At 47.7% G+C, this 27709-nt stretch overlaps 1 protein-coding gene and 1 pseudogene across 6 annotated transcripts in view; one reads left to right on the top strand and one right to left on the bottom strand.

Annotated features, from left to right (window-relative positions):
- The window catches only part of LOC147111316 (uncharacterized), a 53664-nt pseudogene extending 40968 nt beyond the window's left edge, over positions 1 to 12696 (bottom strand). Inside the window, exons 1-2 of the transcript XR_015079888.1 lie at positions 12434 to 12696; positions 2298 to 2710 (exon numbers count right to left, since the gene is read on the bottom strand). The product of XR_015079888.1 is annotated as an uncharacterized LOC147111316 (transcript). The remainder of the gene's footprint in view (positions 1 to 2297; positions 2711 to 12433) is intronic.
- The window catches only part of hmces (5-hydroxymethylcytosine binding, ES cell specific), a 252846-nt gene that overhangs the window by 179905 nt on the left and 45232 nt on the right, over positions 1 to 27709 (top strand). The window lies entirely within an intron of this gene.

Raw genomic sequence — 27709 nt, 5'->3', positions numbered from 1 at the left:
GAGGTGAATCTATTGGGGTATATTATTTCGGGAAATAAGATTAAACCAGATCCAGAACGTCTGCGACCATTGATCGATTTACCTTGCCCTACTAATTCTAAGGCTTTGCAATGAGTTGTTGGACTGTTTTCTTATTATTCTAATTGGATTGCAAATTTTTCACGGAAGATCCGGCCTCTTATTCGGGTTACGACATATCCTCTATCATGGGAGGCCAGGACATGTTTTGAGAATTTTAAAAAGGATATTTTAGGAGCAGTTGTGCATTCCATTGATGAGCAGGTTCCCTTTGTGATTGAGACGGGTGCTTCGGATTTTGCAATTGGGGCTACTTTGAACCAAAATGGAAGACCTGTGGCCTTTTTCTCACGTACTTTGAATAATAGTGAAAAAAGACATTCCTCAATAGAAAAAGAGGCATACGCAATAGTAGAAGCATTGCGTAAATGGAGACATTATTTATCGGGGCGACATTTCACGTTGGTAACTGACCAAAAATCTGTGTCCTTTATGTTTGATGTTAAACATTTTGGAAAGATTAAAAATGATAAAATAATGAGATGGAGGATTGAGTTGGCATGTTACCATTTTGACATAGTTTATCGTCCGGGGAAGGATAATGTTGCTGCTGATGCACTGTCGAGGGCTTATTGTTCGGTGATTCACGGAGATACGCTTATTAATCTTCACAATGCCTTATGTCATCCTGGGGTTACGAGGATGATACACTTTGTATGCAGTAAGAACTTGCCTTTTTCAGTTGAAGACGTCAAGCAGATGACTTCATCATGTTCTATCTGTGCTCGGTGTAAACCGAATTTCTTTAAGCCTCAACGAGCTCATCTTATAAAGGCTACTTCTCCTTTTGAACGTTTGAGTGTTGATTTTAAGGGACCTCTTCCTTCAACTACTCAAAACCGATATATATTTACTGTTGTGGATGAGTTTTCAAGGTTCCCTTTTGCTTTTCCTTGTGCAGATGTATCAGCTGCTACAGTTATTAAATGTTTGACTCAACTTTTTGTCATCTTTGGGATGCCTGCGTATATCCATTCGGATCAGGGAAGTTCTTTTATGTCTTCCCAGTTGAAGGAATACCTTCAGAGTCGGGGAATTTCTACTAGTAGAACTACCCCGTATAATCCCCAGGGTAATGGACAGTGCGAACGATACAATGGGGTGATCTGGAAGGCAGTTATGTTGGCGTTGACATCCCGGGACCTTAAGAATACACAGTGGGAAATGGTACTGCCTGATGCCCTGCATTCCATTAGATCATTGCTTTCAATGGCTACTAATGTGACCCCCCATGAAAGGCTCTTTAACTATCCGCGGAGATCTACTACGGGATATTCGGTACCTTCATGGCTTACTATGCAGGGACCTGTGTTGCTTCGACGCCATGTTAGATTGTCAAAATATGACCCCTTGGTGGAGGAGGTGGAGCTGTTGGAGGCAAATTCCCAATATGCTCATATTCGATTCCAAGATGGGAAAGAAAGTACTGTTTCAATTAAAGACTTGGCTCCTTGTGGGGGCCAGCCCTCTTCTGAGGATAATAATAATGGTCATGATTCGGATAATGTGGATGCTGTTACAGATACTACGAATATTTCCAATCCGATTGCAGATAATCATACTTCTATTAGTCAGCCTTTGATAGATGTTTATGACCGTCCCAGTTCATCTTCTGATGGGATTTCTAATCCGGAAACCGTTGAGAATCGGGATATGGATAGCCTTCCTGTTGAAGATACTTCTGTGCCTTCTGGCGTGGGAGGGCAAGGAATTTCACCAAGGTTAAGGTCGACACGGACAAGATATCCGGTCGACCGATTGAAAATGGACTTTTAAATTGATAGTAATGTTTTAAATTGTTGAAATATTATAGTATATTGTTTTAGTTGAGAGATACTTAATACTTATGCGTAATGTTATTATTTGTTGTTCATTTAGTATTGTGTTATGTAAATAGTTTTATTCTCGTGCATAGTTTAGTTGTAAATAATTAATTGTAAATTGTAAAAGTTATTAGGTTGGAGTATATTTTAAAGGAGGGGTGAATGTGGTGATTATTCCTTGATTAGTAAAAGTATTGTGATTCGTTGTTTGTTAACTGCCTTGGGATATGTGTTTTAATCTCATTGGTAGTTGATGATCACATGATGTGTTGTGGCTACCTTAAATTCAGTCCTTTTCTAGCTTTAGTTGGGACTGGATGTAGAAAGATATGCTGCTGATTTTAAAGTTAATAAAGCCTAACTTTGGAAGGCAAATCTATTCTTTATTTCATCCACCAGTGAATGTTTGGTATAGTCGGTGATCTTCCTTTGCTTCAAAGGAGGCTCATCATTTAAACTTGTCCCCAGCTTTTCTACATGAGGATCTGATGTGTGCATCTTCTCCACAGAAGGCTCCAACTTGTGTGCTTTCCTCCCTGGAATCTCTAACTCCTGAACTTTCTTCATTTCCCTTGTGGCAGTCTTGAAATCCTGGATTCTCTTCCTTTTCTTCCCTGGAATCTCGCAATCCTGGATTTTTTCCATTTTTATGCCTGAAATCTTTAATCCTTCCATTACTTTTTCTTTCTTTCCTGAAGCCTCTAAATCCTTGGATATCTTTTTTCTCTCTAGCATCTCTACGTTCTGAGTTTTCATTTGTTTCTTCTCTAGAGACTCTGCTTTTTGAGTTACTTTCTTCACTTTGTTTGCTGGTTTGTTCAAAACAAAGAAAAACAATTTGTTAAAATGAATTGATGTGAAACTGTTAGTTTGTGACCTGAGGTACAGTAATATAAAGTCAAACACTATTTTCACACACTCACAGAAACCAAGAAGATAGTGGGATAGAAATTAGTCGGGTAGCACGTTGATTTTTATGACAATCAGAAGCTTTCTTAATTATTTTTCTGGTGCTAGTCTGCAAATTACCTGATTTATTCAACTTAATGTCACAATTTCCCATCGTCACATTTATATTGCTATTCTAGCTTTCTCATTCTGGCTCAGACAGTCCCTGATGTCAGGATAACAGCCATACAGACCTACGATGACAAAAGACTATCGGGGGCTAAGATCTAGCTAACTTAATTGAGTTTATTGATGAGATAACAGAGGGTGGTCGAGGGCAATGCAGTTGATGTTGTGTATATGGACCTGCAAAAGGCGTTTGATAAAGAACCACATATTAGGCTTGTTAGAAAAATTGAAGCCAGTGGGATAAAAGGGGCAGTGGCAGCATGGATACAAAATTGGCTAAGGGATAGAAAACAGCGAGTTGTGGTGAATGGCGGTTTTTCGGACTGGAGGGAGGTATACAGTGGAGTTTCCCAGGGTTCAGTACTAGGACCACTGCTGTGTTTGGTATACATTAATGACTTGGACCTGGAGGTACAGGGCACAATTTTGAAATTTGCAGATGAGACGAAACTTAGAAGTGTAGTAAACAGTGAGGAAGATGGTACTAGACTTCAAGAGGACATAGACGGGTTGGTGGAAAGGGCGGACACGTGGCAGATGAAATTCAATGCAGAAAAGTGTGAGGTTGTGGAGGAGCCACAAGAGACTCAGTGTACTTTAGCATAATCCCCTTAATTGTATTATAGTGCAGCCGGGGACTGCACCTTTAAACTGATTGTTACCTTTTACAGTGTGTGTTTGCCTTTATCCTGCGTGGTGACGTCATGACGCCGATCACGTGACCGCCAGTGGCGCGAAGAACGTGGGGACGTCATGACGTCAGCTTAGAGAACTTTCCAGCAGTCTTCGACTACCTGGCAGCTTGAACGAACGTGTTTTGATTTCCTCCTTGTAACATCCAGCAAACTTCGTTGTTATTAAATTCCAGTCTTTTAATCCATCGAGTTGAGCTGAATTATTTAGTTAGGAACCTCTGTTCCTACATTGGTGACCCCGATCTCATCGAACAAACTTCGAAGAGAATTCAACATGAGCACAAATGCCGCCGCCCTCAAATTGCCTCAGTTCTGGGAGCAGCAACCAGAAGCTTGGTTCCTACAGACGGAAGCACAGTTTCACCTGTGGGAGATCGTAGCGGATTCGACCCATTATTTTTACGTGGTCTCCGCTCTCGACAGCGCCACGGTCTCGAGGGTCATCAGCCTACTGAGCAGTCCACCAGACGAGGGCAAGTATGAGGCTCTCAAAGCTTGTTTACTGCAAATATTTGGCCTTAACAAATCAGAGCGCGCACGCAGGCTCATTGCCATGCCAGGCATCGGGGACTCAAAGCCTTCGGAATTAATGAGCCAAATGCTCACCCTACTTGGTTTGGAAGACCAATGTTTTTTATTCCGAGAACTTTTCCTCTGCCAGCTACCTGACGCGGTGCAGACAGCCTTGGCCAGCTCTGAGATCACCGACTGTGTTAAGCTCGCGGCAGAAGCAGACAAAATTTTTGCAGTCTCACAGCAGTGCTGTGCAGCCACGAGGCACCCTTCTCCTGCGCGTGCGAAGCCCAGCCCTCCTCCAGCAAGCTGGTGCACGTACCACGCCCGTTTTGGCGCCAAAGCTCGATGCTGCAAGCCTCCCTGCAGTTTCTCCCCCCAAAAAAATCCTTCAGCAAGCCATCGCCCTTCGAAAAGGACGACAAGCCCTGAAAAGCACGTTCAATTTACCATGGCGGTCGGTTCAACGGGGAAATTACTTTGTTACGGATTCCACAACGGGGAGGCGATTCCTCTGCGACACTGGGTCCCAGTGCAGCATTTTGCCAGCTTCCAGGCTGGATCTACAATCCGGCAGCCACGGCCCTGCACTCGAGGCAGCCAATGGCGCGGCGATTCGCACTTTTGGGAAACGGACGGTTACCGTTACTTTCAGCGGTCAGCAGTTCCTCTGGCAATTTATCACTGGCACAGTGTCACAGGCCATACTAGGAGCCGACTTCTTTTGTGCAAATGGTTTTCTAATCGACGTCAAAAACTGCCGCCTTATTCACGCGTCCACTTACCACGCGGTGCCCTGCCACCGCAGCACCGCCGTGTCCTGGTCGGTCGCCTGTGCGGTACCAGTTCAAGACGGGTTTACACGCCTACTCAGCGAGTTTCCAGAGCTCACCCGGCCTACCTTCTCGGCAGCAGTCATGAAACATGGTGTGGCACACCATATCACCACGAATGGATCACCGGTTTACGCCCGGGCGCGCAGGTTAGAACCCAGCAAACTCGCAGCGGCTAAAGTCGAATTCCAAACAATGGAGCGCCTCGGGATCATCTGACGCTCCGACAGTCCTTGGTCCTCTCCACTGCATATCGTCCCCAAACCAGGTGGAGGGTGGCGGCCTTGCGGTGACTACAGACAACTAAACGATGCCACGACTCCTGACAGGTATCCCATACCTCATATCCAGGATTTCTCAGCACATTTGGCTGGAAACTCAATATTTTCAAAGGTGGATCTCGTCCGCAGGTATCACCAGGTCCCGGTGCACCCCCAAGATGTTCCCAAGACGGTGGTTGTGGTGTATGTAACCTGTTCCACCTTAAGAGAACTACCTTAAGAGATGTACTACTTTCTCTTGGCTGCTGTATACTGTAATACCGGTGGTGACCACACCGGTATATAAGTGTTGTGTAGGGATTTGCTGGGCAGTTCAGCCCTGACCTCCGAATAGTAAAGACCTGTTAAAGTTATTCTTGTGGTCTGTGTCCAGTGATTTATAATAAGCTTAACTGGGACACACAGACTTAACAGTGGCGACGAGTCCGATCTTACCCTGTGGCAGTTCTACATCCAAGGCAGCTTCGTCCTCAGAATGGGCGTCGAGAAGAGGCATCCACCCTCATCATCCTGCTGAGCACCATCGCACGGGAGGCATCGAGAACCTGGGTTAAAGAAAAATTCTGACCACGAAGCCCTCCATCAGCGACAGGCAGTGATCATCCCTTCTACCACGGTGGTGGGTAAGCCGATCAGCGACACGAGCAGAAAGTCGGCCGCGTTGGCTGTGGAGTAGGGGAGGGAAAACGGAGGAAAAAGGGCGGAGAACTCGACCACGGCCGGTAAAAAAGGGCCGGGCTGCAATCGAGGCCGAGGCGCGCAGCGACTGGGGCAGCTTAAGGCACGAGAGCCGCGGAGAACTCAAACGCAGCCGGTGTAAAGGACCGGGCTGCAAGCGGGGCTGCGAGGCAAAGCAGCGTCGGGGAATTGAGAACCGCTGGGGAGGCGAGAACGGCAGCAGCACGGCAATCGCCATTGCAGCCAGCGGGGGAAGAAGGCAAACGCGGGAATCCGCCATTGTAGTCGGCAGGGGAAGAAGACGAGCGCGGGAAAGACCGCCAAGCGCGGGAAGCCGCCATTTTAGTAGGCGGGGGAAGAAGACAAGCGCGGGAAGCCGCCATTTTGAGAAAAAGAAAAAAATTTTAAACTTGCAAGGATGCCTAAACATGGGAACATTAATACCTTTGATAGCGATATCGAAGATTGGACCACGTATGTAGAACGCATGGAAGTTTATTGTAAAGCAAATAAGGTACCAGATGATGAGAAAGCACTAACCTTATTAAGCTCAATGGGTGCGAAGACATACGGGCTATTGAAGCACCTTCTATCACCAAATAAACCGGCGGATCAGACTTTCGCGAATATTGTTACTGTCCTGAAAAATCATTTAAACCCCACGCCGCTGATGATAGCGGAACAATTTAAATTTTACAGAAGAACGCAGCTGAAAGACGAAAGCAACGCTGAATTTTTAATTGAACTGCGTAAGCTATCAAAGCACTGTCAGTTTGGAACAGGACTAGCAGATGCGCTGAGAGATAAATTTGTGTGTGGATTGTTAAAAGAAGGAACACAAAAGCGACTGCTTGAGGAGAATGATCTTACGCATGATAAAGCTGTCACTATTGCAGCATCGCACGAAGCCGCAGCGAGAGGCACGGCGGAAATGCAGCTACGGTCACCGGAACTCGGCACCAATTAAATGGTCTTGGGTACAGTAAAATGTTATCGTTGTGGAAAGACAACGCACGATCAGAACCAGTGCTGGTTCAAAAATCAGGAATGCAGAAAATGTGGCAGGCTTGGTCACATAGCTAAAGTATGCCGGTCAGTAAAGAAGACCAGCAACAAAAATTCACCGCAGGAAAAGTACAGAAAGGTACACAAGGTGACAGAGAACAGTTCGAACGAACAGAAGTCAGATTCAGACTCCAGCAGTAATGAACTGGGTAGTCTAAGAGTACACAATGTTGGTAAGGAAGCAGACCTCCAAACAATCTGGGTCACACTTCAGATAGCAGGAGTCCAAGTGAAGATGGAATTGGACACTGGATCGGCATTGACGGTCATGAATAAGCAAGATTACAAAAGGTTATTCCCACATATTCCCCTACGGGATACGGAGATTGTATTGAAAACATACACGGGCCAAAGAGTATACCCCATCGGGAAGATAGAGGTAAAGGTGGTCCACAAGGGCAAAGAAAGCCGAGGAATGGACTTATATGTGCTACCTGAGGGAAGTCCACCACTACTGGGACGGGAGTGGATTAGGAAAATAAATATGGACTGGCATTCCTTAAAAGCACTAACGGTAGATTCCGGTAAAAAAGATGTCAAACCTAAACGATTGTTCAGAATATTGGACGATGCTAAAGAGGTGTTCCAACAGGGACTGGGAACACTGAGAGGAATTACGCAAACATCAAGGTTGAAGAACATGCAAACCCGAAATTTTTCAAAGCCAGACCGGTACCTTATGCGATACGACCTGCTGTGGAAGCTGAGCTGGAAGGGCTAGAACGTTCAGGAGTACTGTCTAAGGTAGACTGGAGTGAGTGGGCCACGCCCATTGTTCCCGTCATGAAGCGTTCATCGAGCAACAAGCCGGGGGAACCGGGGAAGGTTCGCATCTGTGGAGATTTCAAGATCACTGTTAATCCGGTGCTTCACACGGTGCAGTATCCGCTTCCGCGGATTGAGGATATCTTCGCTTCGTTGTCTGGCGGGAAACACTTCACCAAGATAGACCTGGCGCAGGCGTACTTACAGATGGAAGTTGAGGAAGAGTCACGCCAGTATCTCACGATCAACACGCATAGAGGCTTGTACCGGTATAATAGACTGGTTTTTGGAGTGGCATCGGCTCCAGCAATTTGGCAGAGGGCCATGGAGCAGGTATTACAGGGAATTCCAGGCACACAATGTTACCTGGACGATATTCTGATTACAGGAGATGATGACGAGGAACACCTTGCAAATTTGGAACTGGTGCTCACCAGATTGAAAGAATATGGACTTCGAATTAATCGCCAGAAATGTGAGTTCTTTCAGAAGCGGATCTCGTACTGTGGTCATGTCATTGACCAGGAGGGGCTTCATAAGTCTCCTGACAAGATCGAAGCTGTTGTGAAGGCTCCCGCTCCGGATAATGTATTCCAGTTGAGGTCGTTCCTAGGGTTGATTAACTATTACCATAAGTTTCTGACAAATTTATCCATGGTGCTGCACCCGCTGAACGCTCTTTTGCAGAAGGGAGTACCATGGAAGTGGAGCGAGGACTGTAAGAGGGCCTTTCGCAAAAGCAAGGCATTGATCACCTCAGAGGAAGTGTTGGCTCACTTCAACCCAACGCTGCCTATTCGTTTGGCTTGTGATGCTTCTCCATATGGTATTGGGGCAGTACTCTCACACAAGTTGCCAAATGGCCTGGAGAGGCCAGTCGCGTTCGCATCCAGATCATTGACCTCCGCTGAGCGCAACTATGCTCAGATAGATAGGGAGGCTCTCAGCCTTGTGTGGGGAGTAAAGAAGTTTAATCATTACCTGCAGGGCCAAAAGTTTACGCTTCTGACAGACCACCAGCCGTTGGTATCCATTTTTAACCCTAAGAAGGGTGTTTCGGTGATGACCGCACAGAGACTCCAGAGATGGTCCCTTTTCCTAGGGGCACATCAATATCAGATTGAATTCAAAGGTACAAAGCAGCATGGTAATGCTGATGGGCTGTCGCGCCTGCCACTACCTACAGAGGAGGAGGCACCGACGGTTGACCCTGTTGAGTTATTTCACTCGACCATCATCGAATGTTTACCAGTCACCAATGCAAGTATTGAAAGAGAAACCAGGAACGACCCGACACTGTCCCGGGTCTACGAAGTGACAGTGAAGGGATGGCCAGCACATGGTGATCCACTGTTACCGGCATTCTCAGCAAGACGAGACCAGCTGTCCGTCTGTCAAGGAACATTGATGTATGGAACAAGGGTGATTATTCCTCCTAAGTTAAGAGAGAGAGTTCTAAAGGAACTGCATGAAGGTCATCTGGGGGGAGTCAAGATGAAAAGCCTTGCTAGGGCTTATGTGTGGTGGCCGGGTATCGACCAACAGATAGAGGATCTGACGAAAAGCTGCTCAGGGTGCCAAAAAGTGCAAAATGCACCTCCGATTGCACCGCTGCATCCATGGGAATGGCCTTCAACCCCATGGCAACGTGTACATATTGACTTTGCTGGTCCATTCATGGACTCCATGTTTTTAATTGCGGTGGACGCACATTCTAAATGGCCAGAAGTGATTAAGATGACTACCACTACCTCGGGAAAGACGATCGCGGTGCTAAGAACGATATTTGCAAGAAATGGATTGCCAGAACAAATATGTTCAGACAGCGGACCGCAGTTCGTGTCAGAAGAATTCCAGAAATTCATGAAGAAGAATGGGGTGAAACATCATACCTCTGCCCCATATCATCCGGCTACAAACGGGTTGGCCGAGAGATTTGTACAAACGTTCAAAAAAGCAATAAAGGCCATGAGCGAAGATCAGATCCCACTACAACACAAGGTGGACAAATTCCTACTGGCATATCGAAACGCCACTCATGCAGTGACAAACCAAAGTCCTGCCATGATGTTCTATAACAGGAGGTTGCGGTCCAGGTTGGACTTGTTAAAACCAAATGTGCGGAGGGAAGTTGAAAACAAACAGTTCCAGCATATAAATAACAAGACCACTCGGAGTTTCGAAATAGGACAACCAGTGTTAGCCCGGGACTATAAAAACGAGAAATGGCAATCTGGAACAATTCGGGCCAGACAAGGACCCCTGATGTACACGGTAGATATTGGTGAAAATGTAATACGGCGTCATGCTGACCAACTGGTAGAATCGAGAACAAGGGTCGAACCTATGGTTACGGCAGAGACAACCGTGGAAGAAGTTAGTGAACCTGAAGCATCTACCTCAGAAGTGAATGTACCTGATGATGATGTCCAATCCATAAGAGACCAACTAGATGAGTCACCCCAGCAACGAGAATCAGAGACCCCTGAAAGGCGTTATCCAACTCGAATCAGGAGGCCTCCTCAGAGACTGAATCTTTGAACTGTTTTGCATGAAGTTGTATATGTTATATGTTATTATGTTATGTTAAATGGGGATATAACTGTTAAGCTAAAAAGGGAGGATTGTGGTGTATGTAACCTGTTCCACCTTAGAACTACCTTAAGAGATGTACTACTTTCTCTTGGCTGCTGTATACTGTAATACCGGTGGTGACCACACCGGTATATGTGTTGTGTAGGGATTTGCTGGGCAGTTCAGCCCTGACCTCCGAATAGTAAAGACCTGTTAAAGTTATTCTTGTGGTCTGTGTCCAGTGATTTATAATAAGCTTAACTGGGACACACAGACTTAACAGTGGTCATCACACCTTTTGGCCTTTTCGAATTTCTCAGAATGCCTTTCGGGTTAAAAAATGCAGCACAGGCTTTCCAGCGGCTCATGGACTCTGTTTTACGGGATTTGCCTTTCCTTTTCGTATATCTGGACGATATACTCGTTGCTAGCAAGAACCCCAAGGAACACTTGTTACATCTACGCCAGCTCTTCACTCGGTTAAGCCAGCATGGCCTCATTGTCAACCCGGCCAAATGCCAATTTGGTCTCACCAGCATTGATTTCCTGGGGCACAGGATAACATCGGACGGCGCCGTTCCACTAGCCACCAAGGTCGAGGCTGTTACAGCTTTTCCACGTCCCTTCGCTGTTAAGTCCTTGCAGGAATTACTGGGAATGGTTAATTTTTACCATCGTTTTGTCCCCAAGGCAGCGCAGTTGATGCAACCGCTGTATGAAGCACTGAAAGGGAAATCTGGCAAAGACCTCATCAACTGGACTCCCCAGATGGACCAGGCCTTCCTGGATACCAAAGCAGCACTGGCAGATGCAACCATGCTGGCACACCCTATTCCAGGTGCAACCATCGCTCTCACGACGGATGCTTCGGACTACGCCATTGGAGCGGTGCAGGAGCAGTGGGTAGACGGGACTTGGCAGCCGCTGGCCTTTTTCAGCCGCCAACTACGCAAGAATGAACGCAAGTACAGCACGTTCGATAGGGAGTTGCTCGCCCTGTTTTTGGCTATTCGACATTTTCGCTTTCTGCTAGAAGGACGCCCGTTCACCGCGTTTGTGGACCACAAACCACTCACGTTTGCCATGGCCAAAACGTCTGAACCTTGGTCAGCGCGGCAACAGCGTCACCTCACCTTAATTTCAGAATTCACCACCGATCTACGACACGTCTCGGGCAAGGACAATCTCGTGGCCGATTGCCTCTCCCGCGCTCCTGTCCTGGCAGTTAACCTGGGCGTCGATTTCGCTGGCTTAGCAGAAGAGCTGTTGGCTGACCCCGAAGTTCAAGCGTACCGGACCACGCCTTCCAGTTGGCAAGTCGCTGACGTTCAGTTCCACTCAGCAGGAACCACCCTTTTGTGCGACACGTCTATGGGAGTGCCTCATCCCATAGTACCGGTCGAGTGGCGCAAGAAAGTTTTTCAGGCGATACACGGGTTGTCGCACCCAGTGATGCGAGCTTCGCAACGTCTCATGTCCCGCAAGTTCGTGTGGAAGGGCATGCACTTAGATGTCCGAGATTGGACAAACAATTGTATTGATTGTCAAAAAGCGAAAGTCAACCGGCATGTTAAAGCCCCTTTGGCTGAGTTTCCAGTGCCAGAGCGACGGTTTGACCACGTGCACGTGGACCTAGTGGGTCCTCTCCCCGGTTCACGGGGTTTCACGCATCTCCTCACAATTCACTTCCGAATTATGGAACGCCGTTGCACACGGCTTAGGTACCAAGCTACACCGTACCACCGCCTACCATCCGCAGGCGAATGGCCTGTGCGAAAGGTTCCATCGGTCGCTTAAGGCATCCCTTCGTGCCAGCCTGCGCGGATCCAACTGGCTAGACAGATTGCCTTGGGTGATGCTAGGGCTAAGGACAGCTCCCAAGGAAGACCTTCAGTCTTCATCAGCTGAGTTAGTTTACGGGCAAACCTTCAGGGTCCCTGGTGACTTCCTGCCTCCGCATACAGAACCGTGGTCTGCAACTCAGCAGCTTATCCAGCATCGCGAGGCGGCCAAGAACTTCCTGCCCATTCCGACCTCGCATCATGGCTTACAGAGGCCTCACGTTCCTGCGGACCTCATGTCCGCCGATTATGTCTTCATCAGGCATGACGCGCACAGAGACCCACTTAAACCACCATACGTCGGCCCATTTCATGTCATATCTGCCGGTGAGAAATATTTCACCGTCGACGTAGGCGGCAGACCGGACACCGTCTCCATCGACCGTCTGAAAGCCGCTCCCCTCGATCGCACTGAAACAATAGTGCCTGCCCAACCACCTCACCGAGGACGACCGTGTTGCACGCCGATTCATCATTACAACAGCCAGCTGTTGAACCGCCTACAGATGCCTCATCTGCACCTTTAAACTGATTGTTACCTTTACAGTGTGTGTTTGCCTTTATCCTGTGTGGTGATGTCATGACGCCGATCACGTGACTGCCAGTGGCGCGAAGAACGTGGGGACGTCATGACGTCAGCTTAGAGAACTTTCCAGCAGTCTTCGACTACCTGGCATCTTGAACGAACGTGTTTTGATTTCCTCCTTGTAACATCCAGCAAACTTCGTTGTTATTAAATTCCAGTCTTTTAATCCATCGAGTTGAGCTGAATTATTTAGTTAGGAACCTCTGTTCCTACAAGGTGATACATTTTGGTAAGAAGAATGAGGAGAGACAATACAAGCTAAATGGTACAATTTTAAAGGGGGTGCAAGAAGAGAGAGACCTGGGGGTGTTTGTGCCCAAATCTTTGAAGGTGGCAGGACAGGTTAACAAAACAGTTAATAAAGCATATTTATAAATAGAGGCATAGAGTAGAAAAGCCAGGAAGTTATGCTGAACCTGTATAAAACACTAGTTCGTCCCCAGCTGGAGTATTGTGTCCAATTCTGGACAACACATTTTCGGAAGGAAGTGAAGGCTTTGGAGAGGGTACAGAAGAGATTTACTAGAATGGTTCCAGGGATGAGGGATTACAGTTACGTGGATAGACTGGAGAAGCTGGGGTTGTTCACCTTGGAGCAGAGAAGGCTAAGAGGAGATTTGATAGAGGTGTTAAGATAAGAACATAAGAATTAGGAGCAGGAGTAGACCATACGGCCCCTCGGGCCTGCTCCGCCATTCGATAAGATCATGGCTGATCTTTGACCTCAACTCCATTTTCTTGCCCTATCCCCATATCCCTTGATTCCTCTGGAGTCCAAAAATCTATCTATCTCAACTACTGAGCATCCACAGCACTTTGGGGCAGAGAATTCCAAAGATTCACAATCCTCTGAGTGAAGAAATTCATCCTCATCTCAGTCTTAAATGGCTAGCCCCTTATCCTGAGACCATACCCCCTAGTTCTAGACTCTCCAGCCAGAGGAAACATGGACAAAAGAGCTGAATTCCAGAGGTGAGGTGAGAGTGACTGCCCTTGACATCAAGGCAGCATTTGATCGAGTGTGGCATCAAGGAGCCCTAGCAAAACTGAAGTCAATGGGAATCAAGGGGAAAACTCTCCATTGGTTGGAATCATACCTAGCACAAAGGAAGTTGGCTGTGGTTGTTGGAGGTCATTCATCTCAATCACATGACATCACTGCAGGAGTTCCTCAGGGCAGTGTCCTAGGCCCAACCATCTTCAGCTGTTTCATCAATGACCTTCCCTCCATCATAAGGTCAGAAGTGGGGATGTTCGCTGATGATTGCACACTGTTCAGCACCATTCGAGACTCATCAGATACTGACGCAGTCCGTGTCCATATGCAGCAAGACCTGGACAACATTCAGACTTGGGCTGACAAGTGGCAAGTAACATTCGCACCACACAAGTGCCAGGAAATGACCATCTCCAACAAGCAAGACTCTAACCATCTCCCCTTGACAGTCAATGGCATTACCATCACTGAATCCCCCACTATCAACATCCTGGGGGTTACCATTGATCAGAAACTGAACTGGACCAGCCATATAAATACTGTGGCTACAAGAGCAGGCCAGAGGCTGGGAATTCTGCGGCGAGTGTCTCACCTCCTGACTCCCCAAAGCCTTTCCACCATCTACAAGGCACAAGTCAGGAGTGTGATGGAATACTCTCCACTTGCCTGGATGAGTGCAGCCCCAACAACACTCAAGAAGCTCGACACCATTCAGGATAAAGCAGCCCGCTTGATTGGCACTCCATCCGTCACCTTCAACATTCACTCCCTCCACCACCGGCGCACTGTGGCTGCAGTGTATACCATCTACAAGATGCACTGCAGCAACTCGCCAAAGCTCCTTCAACAGCACCTTCCAAACCCGCGACCTCTACCACTTAGAAGGACAAGGGCAGCAGACGCATGGGAACATCACCACCTACAAGTTCCCCTCCAAGCCACACACCATCCTGACTTGGACCTGTATCACCGTTCCGTCACTGTCATTGGGCCAAAATCCTGGAACTCCCTTCCTAACAGCAATGTGGGTGTACCTACACCATATGGACTGCAGCGGTTCAAGAAGGCGGCTCACCACCATCTTCTCAAGGGCAATTAGGGATGGGCACTAAATGCAAGCCTAGCCAGCGACGCCCACATCCCATCAATGAATTTTTAAAAAAATCAATCTCTTAGCATTCATCCTGTCAATCCCCCTCAGAATCTTATATGTTTCAATGAGATCACCTCTCATTCTTCTAAACTCCAGAGAGCATAGGCCCAATCTACTCAGTCTCTCCTCATAGGACAACCCTCTCATCTCAGGAATCAGTCTAGTGAACCTCCGTTGCACCACCTCTAAGGCAAGTTTATCCTTCCTTAAATAAGGAGACCAAAACTGTGCACAGTACTCCAGGTGTGGTCTCACCAGAGCCCTGTGCAATTGTAGCAAGACTTCTTTACTTCTGTACTCCAATCCGCTAGCAATAAAGGCCAACATGCCATTTGCCTTCCTAATTGCTTGCTGTACCTGCATGCTAACTCTTTGGGCAGGATTTTCATTGGGCCGTGGAGTCGGGATTGGAGGCGTGTGGGGGTTTAAAATCCCGAAATCAGGGGTCCCGACCCCATCCCGCACCCAACCCGCCTCCATGCCAGTTTCAAAGGAGGCGAGTACCTGCCCCGCACTGGGACCCGCCTACCCGAGGTGGGAAGGGGATTAGTGCCCATTAACTGCCTGTTAACAGGTAGTTAACAGGCAGTTTTTGGCCTAATCCCTATTTTCATTGTTGAAATGTGGGATTCCCGATGGCTCCAAACCATGCCAAGTTTGCTAGGTAGGCCGTTGGGTTGAAGGACTTGAAGGGGTCAAAATGTCGGTGTTCAGGTGAGTGATGTGTGCATGAGTGCACAGGCAAGTGTGTTTGGTGTGTCTAAAGTGTTTAAAGAAGTTTAAATTACCTTTTCTTACCTTTCCAGCCTTCCTTCCTTTAGGTCTCGGGAGTCCCTCATCTCACCGGCACAGAAAGCAGAATGGCTGCGAACTGTCAAAAGTGACAGCCTTCAGCTTTCTGTGCAGGAGAGATTTTTAACTGAGTCTGTGGAGAAGGACTCAGGTTAGAAGTAAGACTGTCAGTGTTTGACAGCTTCAAACAGCTGTGAAACGCTGATATTTCATCTGTCAAAACCTCTTAGATGAAATTTCAGTCTGTGACGTCACCTGTTGCCGGGTGGCCCTTAATTGGCCTGCTGAACCGGCTCAACAAGGTCAATCAAGTTAAAATCACATGGATTGGCCACATCTCGATGGAGGTGGAACTACAACCCCGAAAGTTGTAGTCCCGCCTCCTACCCAACTCCTGAATGAAAACCCAGCCCTTTGTGTTTCTTGTACTAGGACGCCTAAATCTCTCTGAACACCAGCATTTAATACTTTCTCACCATTTAAAAAATATTCTGTTTTCCTATTCTTCCTACCAAATAACTTCACATTTCTTCCTGAATAACTTCACATTTCCCCACATTATACTCTGCCACCTTATAGCCCACTCACTAAACCTGTCTATATCCCTTTGCAGGCTCTTTGCATCCTCCTCACATCTTACTTTCCCACTCAAAATCATGAAGGTAGCAAATGTAACCCCACTATTTAAGAAAGGAGGGAGAGAGAAAACAGGGAATTATAGACCAACTAGCCTGACTTCAGTAGTAGAGAAAATGCTAGGACGTGGCAACAGGGCACTTAGAAAATAATGGGCCAGAAATTCAGGCTGGAGGCTTCCCGCGGGCGCAAGCTCCCTCCCCCAGTTTGTGTTTCTCTCTCTCTCTCCCCCAGTTTGTGTTGCTCTCTCTCTCTCCCCAGTTTTTGTTTCTCTCTCTCTCCCCCAGTTTGTGTTGCTCTCTCTCCCCAGTTTGTGTTTCTCTCTCTCTCTCCCCCAATTTGTGTTTCTCTCTCTCTCCCCAGTTTGTGTTTCTCTCTCTCCCTCCCCCAGTTTGTGTTGCTCTCTCTCTCTCTCCCCCAGTTTGTGTTGTTCTCTCTCTCCCTCCCCCAGTTTGTGTTGTTCTCTCTCTCCCCCAGTTTGTGTTTCTCTCTGCCTCCCCCAAATTTTTATACCATGCATTCTGAGAGGGAGAGTGACTTCTGGGGAACATCACTGTATACCTTCCTCCAGTCCAAAAAACAACCGTTCACCATGTTTCCTGTCACTTAGCCAATTTCATATCCATACTGCCAGTGTCCCTTTTATTTCATGGGCTTCAACTTTGCTGGCAAGCCTATTATGTGGCACTTTGTCGAACGCCTTTTGGAAGTCCATGTAGACCACATCAACCGCTTTGCCCTCATCAACCGTCTCTGTTACCTCATCAAAGAACTCAATCAAGTTAGCTAAACACGAGTTGCCTTTGACAAATCCATGCAGGCTTTCCTTAATTAATCCATATTTGTCCAAGTGACTGTTAATTTTGTTCCAGATTATCATTTCTAAAAGGTTCCCTACTACCAAGGTTCAACTGACTGGTCTTTGTTGCTGGGTGTATCGTTACACCCTTTTCTGCACAAGGGTGTAACATTTGCAATTATCCAGTCCTCTGGCACCACCCCCCGTATATAAGATTATGGCCAGTACCTCTGCAATTTCCACCCTTTTGACTTTGGCAGCATCTTCTTCCTTGGTAAAGACAGATGCAACGTACTAATTTAGTACCTCAGCCATGCCCGCTGCCTCCACGTGTAAGTCTCCTATTTGGTCCCTAATAGGCCCCTCCCCGCCTCTTGTATCCCAGGCTGCTGTGGGAGGCAAAGGAGGAGATTGCAGGGGCTCTGACACAAATTTTCAGAACCTCTCTGGCCACAGGGGATGTACCAGAGGACTGGAGAACAGCTAATGTAGTACCATTATACAAGAAGGGTAGCAGGGATAAACCAGGGAATTACAGGCCAGTGAGCCTAACATCAGTGGTAGGGAAATTATTGGAAAAAATTCTGAGGGACAAAATTAGTCTCCACTTGGAGAGGCAAGGATTAATCGGGGATAGTCAGCATGGCTTTGTCAAGGGTAAATCGTGTCTGACAAATCTGATTGAATTTTTCGAGGGGGTGACTAGGGGGGTGGATGAGGGAAATGCTGTGGATGTGGTTTACATGGACTTCAGTAAAGCTTTTGACAAAGTCCCGCATAGGAGACTGGTCAAGAAGGTAAGAGCCCATGGGATCCAGGGTGCCTTGGCGCGTTGGATCCTAAACTGGCTGAGTGGCAGGAGGCAGAGGGTGATGGTCGAAGGTTGCTTTTGTGACTGGAAGCCTGTGTCCAGTGGGGTACCTCAGGGATCGGTGCTGGGTCCCTTGTTGTTTGTGATCTACATAAATGATTTGGATGAGAATGTAAAAGGTATGATCAGTAAGTTCGCAGATGACACGAAAATTGGTGGGGTGGTAAATTGCGAGGAGGAAAGCCTCAGGCTACAGGACGATATAAACGGGTTGGTCAGATGGGCGGAAAAGTGGCAAATGGAATTTAACCCTGAAAAGTGCGAGGTGATGCATTTTGGACGGACAAATAAGGCAAGGGAATACACAATGAGTGGTAGGACCCTAGGAAGTACAGAGGGTCAGAGGGACCTTGTACATGTACATAGATCCCTGAAGGCAGCGGAACAGGTAGATAAGGTGGTTAAAAAGGTATATGGGATACTTGCCTTCATTAGCCGAGGCATAGAATATAAGAGCAGGGAGGTTATGATGGAGCTGTACAAAATGCTGGTGAGGCCACAGCTGGAGTACTGTGTGCAGTTCTGGTCGCCTCACTATAGGAAGGATGTGATTGCTTTGGAGAGGGTGCAGAGAAGATTCACTAGGATGTTACCTGGGATGGAGCGCTTCAGCTATGAAGAAAGACTAAACAGGCTGGGGTTGTTTTCCTTGGAGCAAAGAAGGCTGAGGGGGGACCTGATTGAGGTGTACAAAATGATGAGGGGCATAGATAGGGTAGATAAAGAGGAACTTTTCCCCTTAGTAGGGGGGTCAATAACAAGGGGGCATAGATTCAGGGTAAAGGGCAGGAGATTTAGAGGGGATTTGAGGAGGAACTTTTTCACCCAGAGGGTGGTTGGAATCTGGAACTCACTGCCTGAAAGGGTGGTAGAGGCAGGAACCCTCACAACATTCAAGAAGCATTTGGATGAGCACTTGAAATGCCATTGCATACAAGGCTACGGACCAAATGCTGGAAAATGGGATTAGACTGGACAGGGATGGATGGGCGGCGCAGACACGATGGGCTGAAGGGCCTCTTTCTGTGCTGTAAAACTCTATGACTCTATGACTCTTACTCCCCGTTTATTATTTATATATGCCTATAGAAGGCTTGGATTCGCTGTTATGTTAGCTGCTAATCTATTCTCATACTCTTTGCCCCTCTTATTTCCTTTTTCACTTCCTCTCTGAACTTTCTATATTCAGCCTGGTTCTCACTTGTATTCTCAACCTGACATCTGTCATATGCTCCCTTTTTCTGCTTCATCTTACTCAGGGAGCTCTGGCTTTGGTTTCCCCCTCATGGGAATGTACCTCGACTGTACCCGAACCATCTCCTCTTTAAAGATAGCCCCTTGTTTGATTACAGTTTTACCCTGCCTATCTTTGATTCCAATTTACCCTGGCCAGATCTGTTCTCAATCCACTGAAATTGGCCCTCCTCTAATTAAGTATTTTTAGTCTAGATTGCTCCTGGTCCTTTTCCATAGCTAATCTAAACCTTATGATCACTGTTCCCTAAATGTTCCCCTACTGAAACTTCCTCCACTTGACTCACCTCATTCCCCAGAACCAGATCCAGCCATGCCTCCTTCCTTGTTGGGCCGGAAACGTGCTGAACAAGAAAGTTCTCCTGAACACCCTTCAGAAATTCTTCCCCCTCTCTGTCCTTTACACTATTACGATCCCAGTCAATATTAGGATAATTGAAGTCCCCCATTTACACTACGCTATAGTTCTTGCACCTCTCTGTAATTTCCCTGCAAATTTGCTCCTCTATATCCTTCCCACTAGTTGGTGACCTATAGAATACCTCTAGTAGTGTAATGGCACCTCTATGGTTTCTTAACTCTAACCAGATAGATTCTCACAGAAATCACAGAAACCCCACAGTGCAGATAGAGGCCATCTCGGCCCATCGAGCCTGCACCGACACATATCCCACCCGATCCCCGTAACCCCTACACCAACACATATCCCACCCTATCCCCGTAACCCCACATAATTAATCCCCCTAACACTAAGGGTCAATTTATCATAGCCAATCAACCTAACCCGCACATCTTTGGACTGTGGGAGGAAACCGGAGCACCCGGAGGAAACCCACGCAAACACGGGGAGAATGTGCAAACTCCACACAGACAGTCGCCCGAGGCCGGATTCGAACCCGGGTCCCTGGTGCTGTGAGGTGCTGTGAGGCAACAGTGCTAACCACTATGCCACCGATTCTGTCCTTGACCCCTCCAGAACATCCTCTCTCTCTATTCTCCTTAATCAATACTGCCACCCTACCTCCTTTCTTTCCTTCGCTATCTTTCCTGAACACCATGGGGGAGAAATTTGATATCACCCCAATTGGGGCGCTAATTTTTGAAATCATGAAAAATTAGCACCAGGCGCTAATGAGTCTGAGCTTCCCCTAAATTGGCTGTTGGCGCTCCTGGAAAGAGCTGGGGGGAAAATGTGGTTGCTTAGCACCTCCCATTAGTGCCTCCGGGGATGCTAACGGGGTGTTAGGAAGTTAGCACCTGAGCACGGCGATGTTAGCGCCGCTCACAAAATTGACCAGACATTTTGCAGTGGCACTAAACACTACCGCCACGATGTCCTGCACCTGCAGATCGTGACATCAGTCGAGCATGCAACGCCCCAGTAGCACCTCGGACCGGATATTGAGTCACGCCCCCTGCCTTTTTGCCTGTCACTAGCAACGACAGGTAGAGGGGAACGTTTTGCAGTTGGAAAGGGGCTGGAGGAGCGCTATTTAAAGGTGGCCGCTTCCTCTCTCTTCTTGTTGGCGAAATATTTGCACCACGCATTCTGAGAGGGAGAGAGACTTCTGGAGAGATTCAACGCTCTGTGAAGGAGTTTTGGATGCTGAGCAGCACTTTGCAGGTTCATTTTGATTTGATCTTCATTCCAGCGATTTAGAAGAGACTATGGGGGCTGCACTGAATTGGGGCTTCGTCCTGCACCTGCTGAATAGGAGGCAGTAGAGACGCAGAGAGAGAGTGGCAAACATGGCCAGAGGGAGGAGGGCCAACAGGCCTCTGCACAGGAGACCTTACCTTCCGAGGGTATTCAGGGAGCAGTTCTCATACCTTCATTTGTCTGAGGAGCAGTGTTTGCGCAGGCTGCGCTTCAGCAAGGAGGTGGTCACTGAGCTCTGCCACCTGCTGCAACCAGACCTGCAGCCTCAACTGAGGACCAGGACGTCTCTGTTGGTGGCAGTGAAGGTGACAGTCGCTCTAAATTTTTATGCCAGCAGCACCTTTCAAGCTTCTACTGGAGACATCGCCAATATCTCCCACTTCGCTGTCCATTGTTGTATCCGGGAGGTGACAAATGCCTTGTATAAAAGGAGACGCCAGTACATCTCTTTCCCCATGACCCAGGCTAAACAGCGTGAATGCGCATGTGGCTTTGCTAGGATAGTGGGCTTCCCATGGTGCAGGGTGCCATTAACTGCACACATGTGGCATTGCGGGCACCGCATGAAAATGCAGAGGTATTCCGAAACCACAAGGGCTACCACTCCTTAAATGTGTAGTTGGCCTGTGACCACACAGGTGACCACACAGGTAGGCCCCGGAGTGGCAGCAGTGCGGACCTGTGTGGGAAGCGGCGGCGGCGGCAGTATTCAAAAGCGACACCGAGGCGGCAGAGGAGCAGGTAGGCTTACCAATCTCAGCTCTGAGAGCGGGAGAGAGAAGTAAAAAGTAATCAAACTGTGACGTCACCAGAAAGCAGGTAAGTGATTGGTTGGTGAGTATTTCTCTCTCCTTTTTTACAAGCTTAAATTTTGTGTTTTATAGTTTCTAGGGTCTCTGTGGTGTAGCGGGGACAGTTGGTAAACAAGGGCCATTGAGTATATCATTTAATTGGTGGTATTGATTTGATTTAATTTGAATTAATTAAAGGGTAAGTCATGTCAGGACAGCCCAGCCCCGTGGTATGCTCCTCCTGCGCTATGTGGGAACTCAGGGACACTTCCTGTGTCCCTGACGACCATGTGTGCGGGCAGTGTATCCAGCTGCAGCTACTGACAGACCGCATTGCGGCGCTGGAGCTGCGGATGGATGCATAGTGGAGCATTCACGAGGCTGAGGACGTCGTGGATAGCACGTTTAACCAGTTGGTCACACTGCAGGTAAAGGTTGCAAAGGCAGAAAGGGAATGGGTGACCGCCAGGCAGAGTAATAGGTGCAGGCAGGTAGTGCAGGAGTCCCCTGGGGTCATCCCCCTCTCAAACAGATATACCGCGTTGGATACTGTTGGGGGGGATGGCTTATCAGAGGAAGGCAGCAGCAGCCAACTTCCTGGCACCAGGGGTGGTTCTGCTGCACAGGACGGGAGGAAAAAGAGGGGTAGAGCTATAGTAATAGGGGATTCTATTGTAAGGGGAATAGATAGGTGTTTCTGCGGCCACAAACAAGACTCCAGGATGGTGTGTTGCCTCCCCGGTGCAAGGGTCAAGGATGTCTCAGAGCGGCTGCAGAACATTTTGGAAGGGGAGGGTGAACAGCCTGTTGTCGTGGTACATATAGGTACCAACGATATAGGTAAAAAACGGGATGAGGTCCTAAAAGCTGAATATTGGGAGTTAGGAGGTAAATTTAAAAAATAGGACCTCAAAGGTAGTAATCTCAGGATTGCTACCAGTGTCACGTGCTAGTCAGAGTAGAAATAGAAGGATATTTCAGATAAATGCGTGGCAGAGGAATGGTGCGAGGGGGAGGGATTCAAATTCCTGGGACATTGGAACTGGTTCTGGGGGAGGTGGGACCAGTTCAAACCGGACAGATTGCACCTGGGCAGGGCCGGGACCGATGTCCTAGGGGGAGTGTTTGCTCGTGCTCTGGGGGAGGGTTTAAACTAAAATGGCAGGGGGTTGGGAACCTGAGCAGGGAGACAGAGGAAAGGGAAACAAGGATAAAAGCAAAAGATAGGAAGGAGAAAAACAAAAGTGGCAGTCAGAGAAATCAACGGTTTAAATCAAACATGGCCACAGTAAATAATAATTCTAATAGGTCTAAGCATTAAAAAAACAAGCCTGAAGGCCTTGTGTCTTAATGCGAGGAGCACTAACGGTTACCGCCGCCGCTAACCTCCTGCTGAATTTCGCAGGAGGCGTTAGGAGTGCCGTGCCCAGATGCTAGTTGCTTTGCGCCCCGTTATCGCCCTCTTATGAATTTTTCCCCCATAGAGTCATAAGGGGAGAAATTCGGTATCGCCCCGTTTGGGGCGTAATTATCGGCAGGGCGTAAAGTTTAGCACCTGGCGCTAATTATCGCCTCCGACTGCAAACTTAGCTTCTATCGCCACTGGAGGTGATTGGAATGCTAAATCAGGCGCTACACACCTCTCTTAAGGCACTAATGCCGAGGAGCAAGGCGCTACCTCAGAGCGCTGGTGAAGCTCATGTGATGTCAGTCAGCAACGAAATACAAACACACTGGCGCAAGCCAGTTCTTAAAAGGGAGGGTTAATCTTGCTCTCCATCCACACCCTGCTCATTGCAGCCTTGAATCTCGCCCTGGAGAGACCTGTACATCAAATCTGCTGTAAAGAACAATGGAGAGGCCCAGGGAAAGAGCTCAGAGTGCAGCCCCCACAGTCTCTTCTAAATTGATGCAAGGAAGGTCAAATCAAAATGAACCTGCAAAGTGCTGCTCAGTACCCAAAACTCCTTCACACAGCGTTGAATCTCTCCAGAAGTCTCTCTCTCTCTCTCTCAGAATGCGTGGTGCGAAAATGTCGCCGACAAAAAAAGACAGGAAGCGGTCGCTTTTAAATAGCGCTCCCCCAGTCCCTTCCCGACTGCAAAATGCTCCCCTCAACCTGTCGTTGCTAGCGGCAGGCAGTAAGGCAGGGGGCGCCACTCAATATCCGGTCCGGGGCGCTACCGGGGTGTTGCATGCTTGATTGACGTCATGATCTGCAGGCGCAGGAGATCGTGGCAGTAGTGTTTAGCACCGCCGCAAAATGTCTGGTCAATTTCGCGAGCGGCGCAAACATCGCCGCACCCGGGCGCTAGTTGCTTTGCTCCCCATTAGCGCCCTCTAACGGGAGGCGCAAAGCAACCGAATTTTTCCCCCATAGAGTCATAACAGCACAGAAGGAGGCCATTCGGCCCATCGTGTCCGTGCCGGCTCTCTGTAGAGCAATCCAATCAGTCCCATTCCCCTGCTCTATCCCCGTTTATTTCCCTCAAGTGCCTATCCAGTCTCCCCTTGAAAACATTGAGTGTCTCCGCTTCCACCACTTCCGTCGGCAGTGAATTCCAGGTCATCACCACTCGCTGTGTAAAAAAGTTTTTCCTCACATCCCCCTGTATCTCTTGCCCAAAACCTTAATTCTGTGTCCCCTAGTCCTTGTACCATCAACTAATGGGAACAGCCTTTCCCCGTCTAGCCTATCCAAACCCGTCATAATCTTGCACACTTCCATCAAATCACCCCTCAACCTCCTTTCTTTCTTTCTTTCTTTCTTTGCTCTAATGGAAACAAGTCCAGTTTCTCCAACCTGTCCTTGTAGCTAAGATCCCCCATCCCCGGAACCATTCTGGTAAATCTCCTCTGCACCCTCTCAAGGGCCTTCATATCCATCCTAAAGTGTGGTGACCAGAACTGGGCACAATGCTCTAGTGCTTTATAAAGGTTCAGCATAACTTCTCTACTTTTGTACTCAATACCTCTATTTATGAAGCCCAAGATCCCATATGCTTTGCTAACCACTCTCTCAATATGTCCTGCCACCTTCAGGGACCTATGCACATTAACTCCCAGGTCCCTCTGTCCCTGCACACCCTTTAAAACTGTGCCATTAAGTATATATTGCCTCTCCCCATTCCTTCTGCCAAAATGCACCACCTCACACTTCTCTGTATTAAATTCCATCTGCCACTTGTTTGTCCATTCTGCTAGCCTTTCTATGTCCTGTTGCAGTCAATTGGTATCATCATCGCTGTTTGCCATACCCCCAAGTTTGGTGTCATCGGCAAATTTAGAAATTCTACTCTGTATTCCAATATCCAGGTCATTTATATATATCAAAAAGAGCAGTGGCCCCAGCACTGACCCTTGGGAAACACCACTGTCTACCATCCTCCAGTCTGAAAAACAGCCATTTACCACAACTCGCTGTTTTCTGTCCTTAAGCCAATTCCTTATCCAAGCTGCCGCTGACCCACCTATTCTGTGAGCCTCAATTTTGTTAACCAGCCTTCTATGTGGTACTTTGTCAAACACCTTCCTAAAATCCATGTCGACAACATCCATTGTAATCCCTTCATCGATCCTCCCTGTTACTTCATCAAAAAATTCAATTCGATTAGTCAAACACGATCTGCCTTTTGCAAATCTGTGTTGGCTCTCCTTAATTAGCTTAAACCTCTCCAAGTGCCTGTTAATTTTTTCCTTGATTATTGTTTCTAAAACTTTACCCACTACTGATGTTAAACTGACCGGCCTGTAGTGACTAGGATTGTCCTTACACCCTTTCTTGAACAATGGTGTCACATTTTCCACTTTCCAATCCTCAGGCACCTCCCATGCATCTAGAGAAGATTGGAAAATTATGGCAAGCCCTTCCGCTATCCGCTAGTGAGATGGACTCAGGGGGCTCCTGCACTACCTGTCTGGTCCTCCTTGTCTGTCTGGCGGTCACACACTCCTTCTGACATGCTGTTGTCAAATGAAAATTAATGGGCGATTCATTCAAATACAAATTAGGTCAAATTTATTGCAAAAATTATTTTGGGATGCAGTATCTGAATAATTTGAGACATGACGTGTGGTGAGTGTAGCGAGCTCGGGAGGAACAGGTGACTTTGGACCTATGGTTCCCAAAGCTCTCCACCACTGGGGGTTTTGCTCGCCTCATGTCTGAGTCTGTTGTAGACTCATTGATAAGAGATTAATTGCTGTGATTAGTCAACAACTCCATTATCATTGTATCATGTGACTACCAGGATGGTAGAAGCTGAACTAGATGGACCTTGGTCTTTCTTCATCTAGCAATTCCTATCTTCCTATGAAAATTGTGGATCTGTAAATCAGGCGCACACCCAAATTCCGGCTAAGGGCCAACAGTGTTCGGATCTCTGCTCCCGGAGCACTAAAGACCAAGCTTTACTCCAAATTTTCAACCGCCGTTCCTTTCCACAATAAAACCCCCGGCTGGGAGGTTCAAACGGATCTGGTCAATCAGTAGGCACTGGGAAAATCCGTAACACAGCAATAAACATCAACGTACTAACGAGACATCAATTCATTCCATCAATATTTCATTAGAACAACTAACTTGCTGGTAATTCTTTATTAAAATGCGCAGCCTTTTGCTCACCCTAATTCATCAAGCTCGTTCATTGCATTAGGTTGGCTGAAAAAGTACTGCCATGGGCCATTTGAACAATATTGATTCTCTCTAAGCACTTTTTTAGGAAATATTACAACTAACCAGGCAAGACTGCCCGAGAATTATTGTAGCTATGTTCATCGCCAGTTAAGTGGCTTTAATTGATTAAATAAATAAAGAACTTGCGCGTTTCATGACCTCAGGACGTCCCAAAGCACTTTACAACCAATAAAATAATTTTGAAGTGTAGTCACTGTTGTGATGTGGGAAACGCGGCAGCCAATTTGGGCACAGCAAGGTCCCAAAAACAGCAATGTGATAATGACCCGATAATCTGTTTTAGGTGTTGGTTGAGGGATAAAAACATTTTTTATTCGTTTATGGGATCTGGGTGTTGCTGGCAAGGCCAGCATTTATTGCCTATCCCGAATTGCCTTTGAGAAGGTGGTGGTGAGCCGCCTTCCTGAACCGCTGCCATCCGTGTGGTGAACGTGCTCCCACAGTGCTGTTAGGGAGGGAGTTCCAGGATTTTGACCCAGTGACGATGAAGGACCGGCGATATACTTCCAAGTCAGGATGGTGTGTGACTTGGAGGGGAACTTGGTGGTGGTGGTGTTCCCATGCGCCTGCTGCCCTTGTCCTTCTAGGTGGAAGAGATTGTGGGTTTTTGAGGTGCTGCCGAAGAAGCCTTGGCGAGTTGCTGCAGTGCATCTTGTAGATGGTACACACTGCAGCCACGGTACGCCGGTGGTGGAGGGAGTGAATGTTTAAGGTGGTGGATGGGGTGCCAATCAAACAGGCTGTTTTGTCCTGAATGCTGTCGTGCTTCTTGAGTGTTGTTGGAGCTGCACTCATCCAGGCAAGTGGAGAGTATTCCATCACACTCCTGACTTGTGCCTCGTAGATGGTGGAAAGGCTTTGGGGAGTCAGGAGGTAAGACACTTGCCGCAGAATACCTAGCCTCTGACCTGCGCTTGTAGCCGTGGCTGCCGTGTGTACCATCTATAAAATGCACTGCAGCAACTTGCCAAAGCTTCTTCGGCAGCACCTCCCAAATCGTGACCTCTACCACCTAGAAGGACAAGGGCAGCAGGCACATGGGAACACCATCACCCTCCAAGTCACACACCATCCTGACTTTGAAATATATCGCTGACCCTTCATCGTCACTGGGTCAAAATCCTGGAAATCCCTCCCTAACAGCACTGTGGGTGTACCTTCACCTCTCGGACTGCGGCGATTGAAGAAGATGGCTCACCACCACCACCTTCTCAAGGACAATTAGGGATGAGCAATAAATGTTGGCCTTGC

This window comes from Somniosus microcephalus, chromosome 11, assembly GCF_052327205.1.
Source record: "Somniosus microcephalus isolate GS21.2 chromosome 11, FLI_Smic_1.0, whole genome shotgun sequence".
Lineage (NCBI taxonomy): Eukaryota > Metazoa > Chordata > Chondrichthyes > Squaliformes > Somniosidae > Somniosus > Somniosus microcephalus.
The sequence above is the reverse complement of the archived record's forward strand: the minus strand, read 5'-3'. Positions and strand labels throughout refer to the sequence as shown.